Source organism: Impatiens glandulifera, chromosome 8 (assembly GCF_907164915.1).
Source record: "Impatiens glandulifera chromosome 8, dImpGla2.1, whole genome shotgun sequence".
NCBI lineage: Eukaryota > Viridiplantae > Streptophyta > Magnoliopsida > Ericales > Balsaminaceae > Impatiens > Impatiens glandulifera.
In genome coordinates this window covers 26637375-26645919 of record NC_061869.1, presented here as the reverse complement: position 1 = coordinate 26645919, position 8545 = coordinate 26637375, and positions in this window count along the sequence as shown.

Here is an 8545-nt window from a genome sequence, read left to right as displayed (position 1 = left end):
ACTTGGAGTTGTTCCAAACCATACAAACTCTTGTAAAGCTTACACACAACCTTATATTTTTCTTTTATCTAAAAATCTTTTGGTTGTCGCATGTAAATCTCTTCATCCAAATCATAATAAAGTAAAATAATTTTGACATCCATTTGATAAAGTTGAAAGTCTTCTTTCACAAAAAAACCCAAATAGTTCTGATTGAGATTAATTTGACCACTAAGAGAAGATCTCGTTATAATCAATACCTTCCTTCTATTAAAGTGTTTTCATAAGCAACATTTATTTGTACCTCATGCTTTTATCACATTCTTTTTTAATGAAAGACTCATTTATTGTGAAGGGATTTTTTTTCCTTTGGTATCTTGGTGCGCTACCAAGACCGATTCGACATCGAAGAGTTCATCTTATTTTTCATCACAGACTCTTACTTAATTAATTTATCTGATTGTACTGATTTCTCGTAGCATTCAGGTTCACCTCTATTTTTCAAAAAATATAAATTAAAGATGGGACCACCTCTCGATTGATATTCAGTTTCTCGACGATCTCCTCAACTGAGTAACTGGTGTTTGCTATATTTCCTCTAAAGCCACGTTTTCAACGATTATTTCTTAAACAACACATTGAACTTCTTCAACAGTCGGTATATATTCATTTGAAAAATAAAATCACCCTTAGTAGACTTTTCTAATTTAAAATCACCAACTAAAGTTTTTCAAATACAATCATTGTAAAGAACATGTATGTAAACACCTAATTTTTACACCCCAAAATTATAATAAATATGTCCGGTCTAGTATGATGATCATACTTAATTATTGGACTGGGAGAGCAAAAACAATAAGCACTTTTCAGAATTGGCTTAGAACGACCCTTGAATAGCGGTCCAAATGCTTTTCCAAAAATACTCGAATTTCCATTGTTTTATACCTTTAAAATGACTGGTCTAAAAATTTATAAACTTTGAGTATAATATGTATGTTGGACAAATTATACCAAACAACTAGTTTGGGGCTTGTTTGTGCATCCAAATGTCATTTTTTATAAACAAAATTAGAACTCGGGAAACTTAAAATGTTCAGATTAACCGGTTCGAAATATTATGAATTTTGAGTATAATATTGTTGTTTGCAATTTTGTGTATATGGCTTTAAAATGGGAAAAAATGTCAATAATCGAGTTGAACTGGACAAGTCAACGGAAGTCAAAGAAATTTGATCGTGCGCCTAAAAGAATTCAAAAAATGGACGATGACGTCATGATGACCAAAGACAAGTCAATAGAAGTCAAAGAAAAAACGCTCAAATGCATGTCTTTGGCACCTTAGTTCACTGAAGGAATTCTGCAAGGATCACCAACTTTAAAACTTTACCTAAATCGATATACTCAAGGGAATTAGATAATATTAGATTATTTAGAAAGCTTGAAGAGTCTTGTACAAGATCCTTTTGTATCCAAAATTGAGTCGAAACTCTTAACCCTTCGAAATTGGTAATACAAGACAATGTGACCAAGATGGGATCAAACCAGACATGCTTGCAGTATAAAATTCATAACTTAAGTTATAGAGTTTTGAATTTGGATTGTAACCTACGGTTGGAAAAATCAGACACAGCTCAGCTGAATGGAACTAGTCATGCATCCCCATTTAACAGTTAAGGTGGTTTATTCAACCTGACAACCCAATGCAAGTTCACCCACTTCAATCCTAGAGCGAATTGAAGCATGGTGTGACTTTGAAAAATTGTATCTTCACACTCACATAACCATTTCTTGCAAGTGTGCACCATTGGAAAGATCTTTGAGTTGAATTTTCTTTTGATAACAAGCAGTACTCATTGCTCGACCTACAGCCCAAGCTAGGTCGCTAGTATGCTAAACTGTTCCTTGAAAAATCCACAAGGCTCCATCAAGAATTTCATGGACGTGCGGCTTGTCTTGAGCTTCTTGGGAAAAATGAAACATTTAGCCAACCTTAATATTGTTCCAATGCACTCTAGCTCAGCCTCAAAAGTGTACTCAATTGAAAGTTATGATTGTTTGGAGTTTCGGTTGATCCATGTTGGTTGAAACCAGAAACTCAAAAGAAATCTGACTTTGAAAATGTGTCACTTGGGGGCCATACTCCATCATTTGAGTTGGTTCAAATCAAAGAATGAAGGTGAAAAAGTTACCTATACATAGGGCTTGGTCTTGGCCAAAATGAGTTTGAACACAGTCCAGACTGACCCGTTGAGTGAGTTATCAGTTGAGCCAACTCTAAAATTAAAATGTCCCAAATATACTCTTACATAAGAGGTATATAAAGGTAGTAACTCCTTAAATTAAGGCATAGTTGATCATTTTTAAGGTTTACACTCATATTTGGAGAGAGAGCAAGCTTGAGAGCAAACTAACCAAATTAAGAACACAAAAGAGGAGATTTCGACAAGAGTTCATCTTCTTTTGTCTTCTATTTATTCCTAGGTTCTTCTTGTTCTTCTACTTCTTTGGATAGGCCTCTCTACCTCATAATTGTTGTAATTCATTGAGACAATGGTTTTGTACAAAGACATTAACATTATGTAGAGTTCATATAATATGTTGATTAAGTTATAAATTGTTATTAATTAATGGACTGATGTTTGTTTGTTGGATTCTTTGTTAATTTAGCTCCTGAAGTCTCTATGTTAGATAGAGACTAGTTTTAGGAAGAGGCTAGGTCTTGGCTAACCTCGTTTCTTAAATTCTAAACTCAACGGAATCATCAAGTTTTGGTCGTCGAAGGAAGAACTACCGGCCAGTACTTTAGAAGAGTTCTAGACCATCTCTTCTTTGTAGAGAAGGAGTAATTGAAGCTCCAAAGGAAAAGAAGTCTCTCATATCAAATGCCTTGACAAATGACGAGTTAAGTAAGGTAATCGTCGTTCAATTTTCAGATTTGTAAGGGAATCTCTGTTTGATTCCTTTTTCTTCGCTCTAGTGAACCAAAACGCTCCTTGAAGGTCTCTAGTGGATAATAGGAAAGCCTCTGCATCGACATGCTTCACGATCCCAAGGCAATGAAGAGGACATGTGAAAGCTTCGTTAGACAAATTGACATCTAGACTAGAAGAACATAGCTCTTCTCTATTCTATAATGCCTGATTCTAGTCGCATCCAGACGAATCACTAGACAATGCGAGGCAAGCTGATTTTAAGTCGGTCCCTGAGCAGGTAGAGTCATGCAAATCTCTCTAAGTAGTTGCGGCATCGGGAATCGGTGAACATTGGGAGATGGGGGAGGAAGATGATGAGGAGGCTTTTTAGCTTTCCAAGATTTTTCATTTCAGATTTCTAGAAATTTCTAGTGATATTCCTTTAGACCTTCAGACTTCCAAGACTTTTAAATATGTCTGTCAACTTTAATTCCGGATTAACGGTTTAATTTGAAAATAAATTGTTCCTCCAACTTTCTACTCTGTACAATTACAACCCTAAACTTCCATATTAGGATTATTTTCAATGAATTAGAATTAATTCTTCCTTGGACTATTGTTTACGTCCAATTCGACCCTCAAACTTTATACTTGTCCAAATTTGGATATAAAGTTTCAATTTTCATATTTTTGGAATATTCTTTAGGAATTGTTTGGTTTCTTGTACACCAAACAATCTTGTTTCTTTAATTGGTGGGTCTAAATTATTTTAAAAATATTTTAAAATTTTAAGGATGGTCAAAAATATTATTTTCAATAATAATAATATATTTCCATAATTTTTGGGGCTCATTTGAAAAATGACTTATTTTGAAACGTTCATATCTTGAGCTTTATGTCTCAAAAAACTATGGAATTTTTGTAGTAGGTTCACAAAAATATTTTTGACCTCCCTCAAATTTTTCAAAATTTTCTAAACATTTTTAGAAAAATACTCATTTTAAAGGAGTCATGTCGTGGGTCTCGTAACCCTAAAAAGTTAAGAATTTGAGTGCTAAATGTTTATAAAAATATGTTCGATATGCACAAATACATTTTTCGAGATTTTCCATCCATTTGTGAAAATTCATGATTTCGGTTGTCGCATACCTCGGGGCTCTAATAAATATGTTTAAACTCGTGAATTCCTTTTTGTATAAGTATTAACAATTTAAATAAACAAGCAAACCTCCAATCAAAGCGATGAATTCACATTGTGGTTCACATGTGTTCTCAGGGAGAAGATTCAATGTTCCGTTATATCTTTTTATGTCTAGGAAAACCTAACGAAAGTTCAAAGTCATCTCTAGACTAAACATAGGGCATCTTATTAAATAGACTTAAGACATGATAATAGAAACCAAAAGAATTTTAATGGCTTGATGTCCACCCTTATCAAAATTTAATCAGAGCTAGGATTACTCCTTCTAGATTAGATACAAGGTTAAGATATACACAAGCAAACTAATTCTGAACTCAGAATACAAATGTATAATATACCTTTGTAAACAAATGGACAACTACATTCAAGTGCAGACTAACCCACAGAATAGGCGCATTGGGCATAGCTACTATGACTCTTTCTTTATGCGAAACCAAGCATCGGACCCTTAATCCGTGAATACTCTTAAAGCCAACTAGATTACTCTGTTTTTACATGTACAAATCCGGAACCTATATGGGTCAATAAAGAAAGGTCTATGATATAGAAATCCACTTTAGTTTTTCATCACAAACAGATATGACAACATCCTATATGGATAGTCTTCTTATCTATTTTTTGTGAGATTCAAGAGGAAGGTAAGCCACGGTGTTCTATAGATTAGCTTTTGTAGAAAAATATTTTTTTAAATGCATGGGTCGTCTTTACCATTCAATTAATTTGTTGTGTCCCCTCTGTGGGAGGAGCACTCGAAAGGATATGTAAGACATGGGATCGGCTAATTTTAGATCACACAAAATACTCTTAATGACAGAGCATCCGAATGGATAAATCTACTCTTAGGAATAGATCATTTCATGCTCTAAAATAAAAGACGTTAGGAGAATCTTAAAACTAAACAACCATGAGAAAACAAAACCCCTTCCAAACTGGTACGGATAGAGAGAGGAGAGAAGATGATTAAATCACAACAAAGATTTCTATGAGGGTCAACCCGACGAATGAAATAGAGAGAAAGAGGGATGGGACCAAATAAAAAATGCATACAATATACATTGAAGATGACGTTCCTGTTGCGAATGATCTTTTGATTTTGATTATCCCAAAAATTATAATCAAACTCCACATCAACATAACCAATGAAAACCATTTATTAGTCTTCAATCAAGCTTACTTTTATCATAATCATTAATATGCACAAATGATAAACTTCCAAATACATGCACAATCGGTACGATCGACACAATCGGTACGAACGAGATGGTATCGACTCTAATAACTAGGTCGTTCATTCATCTGCAAAGCTTGGTTGGAAGGTTAGGGTTTCTAGTTTACCATGTTCTATAATAGTTAGGGTTTTTAGTGTACTTTATTCTGTTATTGCTCTATTTTGTTGTTGTGTTCTGCTATTCATCAAAATGAGAAGAAAGAAAGGAAATAAGAAAAAGGAAGTCAGAGAATTTGTGATGGAAGGAGTAAGGGAGATAGCTGAAAAACAAATCGATAGGATTTTTGAAGAAATTATCCATGAAAAACAGTAATGCAGCAAAGGTAAAGAACCAATTACTGATATGAATTCTGAAGAAAGTGCATTAGAAAAATAGGGGAAAGTGAAGGAATATGGAAGGTTGGGTATAATGAAAGAGCAAACTTCTTTGGACTTAAAAATCAAATCACAAAGTTATGGATGAATGCAAAGAAAGGAGAGATTTTTCTCAACAAAGAGAAAATATAGCAAACAACCATCCAATTGAATATATATTATCTTCAAGATTGGAATCTACTGAAGAAGGAAGAATACGAAAAGATAGTAAACTGGTTAGTAGAAATAATGAGGAAACTAATGAAGTCCCCTAAATCAAAGAGCTAAACTATCATGAGTAATTCCAACTAGAAGGTAAATGAAGTCTAGAAAAATGTTAGTATCGGGATCGCCGATAAGGGACCGGGGTCCAGCTAAAGGAGACCGCTTAAAACAACACAACATAACACACTAGTACTAATCCGGTTAAAGACTATGTTGGGTCAAATTATTTTGACTAAGTGTTGAAATAATTTAACCACTTATTTTTTTTTATGATGAAATAACCTATGAGTTTTGATACAGGTGTATTGAAACAATATGTCATAAGACTTGGATCTAATGAGGGTCATTAGACTGATTTTGGCTTTCATTGCATAAAATTAGACTTACAGTCTAACTCATCGGAGTTAGACGTGTAGTCTAATAGACGTGTAATTAGACGCAAGTCTAATAGATACACGGAATTAGACGTAAGTCTAATGCATAGAATTAGACGTACAGTCTAACTCATCGAAGTTAGACGTGTAGTCTAATGAATGCACGTAATTAGACGTAAGTCTAATAGAATTAGACGTACAGTCTAACTCATCAGAGTTAGACGTGTAGTCTAATAAATGTAAAGAATTAGACATAAGTCTAATGAATACACGGAGTTAGACGTGTAGTCTAATATATTTGCAATTAGACGGGTAGTCTAATTGATATTCGGAATTAGACGTACAGTCTAGCTCATCGGAGTTAGACGTGTAGTCTAATATATTTGCAATTAGACGGGTAGTCTAATTTATGCGGAATTAGACGTGTAGTCTAACTCAGTGGAGTTGGACGTGCAGTCTAATAGGATGTGAAAGTTAGACGTGCATCGAACTCCTTCAGACAAGTCTGAGGTAGAACCGGAATTAGACGTGCAGTCTAACTTAGTGGAGTTAGACGTGCAGTCTAATGGTTATTGGATAATTAGACGTGTAGTCTAATTAGTGAAAGTTAGACGTGCGTCTAACTCCTTCAGACAAGTCTGAGGTAGAACCGGAATTAGACGTGTAGTCGAACTCAGTGGAGTTAGACGTGTAGTCTAACTCAGTGGAGTTAGACGTGCAGTCTAACTCAGTGGAGTTAGACATGCAGTCTAATGGTTATTGTAATTAGACGCGAGTCTAATTCTATTAGACTAGGCGGTCTAATAGACATTTTTCTATTAGAAGGAGATGACTTATTTCATTAGACTGATTTTCACAATCCGTTTAACTGAAATACGTCTAATGCTCAGTTTAAGCAGTACGCTTGAATCTAGCATTTCACCTACCCACGTGCTATAGTTGTACCCTACTTTTGCTCCACTTTCTAGTGAAGATTAGTACATCAGCTATACGTATCCAATTAGGGAATGCCACGTAAGAGAATTTTCCTCAAATTACTTGTTTTGCAGGTACATCCCTAATGGAATATTCGGCGCACTACCAACTTTGTACGGCCACGATCCTTGTGCTCATAACCTGCTGTGTACAATGGAGTCTTTCCAATGGAAGAGTGCCACGTATCATTCTTGAAGTTTCGACCGTTAGCTCTTGCTCAGTATTTAACCAATCATAAGGACAACGGACGAAGCACCTGTTGCTTGTCAATCTTGCTTCTCGAAACTACAGAGAATTCAAGCCTTTGAATATTGTGAAGTTTCTTTCTGATTGTACTGTGTGTGAATCGAGAGAGAGAGCTAGAATCAAAACACCTTTAGCTGAGTGATATTCTTCATCTTATAATTGAACAGAAAGTGTTATGTTCAATAGTGAACTAAGTGTGTGTGTGTAAACTGTATTTGATTCTAATCATATTATAGTGAATCCTTCCGGTGGTTGGAGGAAGGGGTGACGTAGGAAAGTTTCTTCGAACATCCATAAACAAACTGATGTGTTGTTCTTTTCTGTCATCTTTTCATATTTCATCTTGTGCTTCAAACCCAAGTAAACAATTCCGCCTTGAATCTATTTCAAGTGTTTACACAAGTTTGCGTAGAATAGAAAGCGAATTAAATCCCTAACAGGATTTCTTTCAAACCATTTTTCATAAGCTTTTATCCTTAGCCAGACTCCCGTCTCTATCGATAAAGCCAATCCTATCAAACTAGAACCGCTCTTAATACTACACAGATTGTCATAGACTCTTGAACCGATTTCAAGTGCGGAAATATCGATTTCATAGACTCTAGACTCTATCGATGAAGCAACGTTTGCGATTCGGTGTGGTAGGTATTAGAGAGAGTCGGTTAAAATGGAGAGGGAACCGGTTCGGTTTTAGTGAATGATATTTATGTTTGGTTATAGTATGTAAGCCGGAAAGTAAAATAAAGACAACAAGACAGATTTTTATGGATGTTCGGAGCAAAACCCTCCTACGTCACCCCTTCTTCTCAAACAGTGAGAAGGATATTCACTAACTGGATTATTCCACACACAAACTCTTACTCCGATCGAGTCTTATTTAATATTTGTTGGTTACACCACTCACACAATGATGTAATACTTTTATATAAGGTAAAATACATAGATTTCTTTTACAATAGTTTCACTTTGAAATCAGAATAGCTATATCAACTCAGGGTGTTATTAGGGCTTGATTATATGAAAAGCTCATTTGATTCTTGCTCGTGCGCGT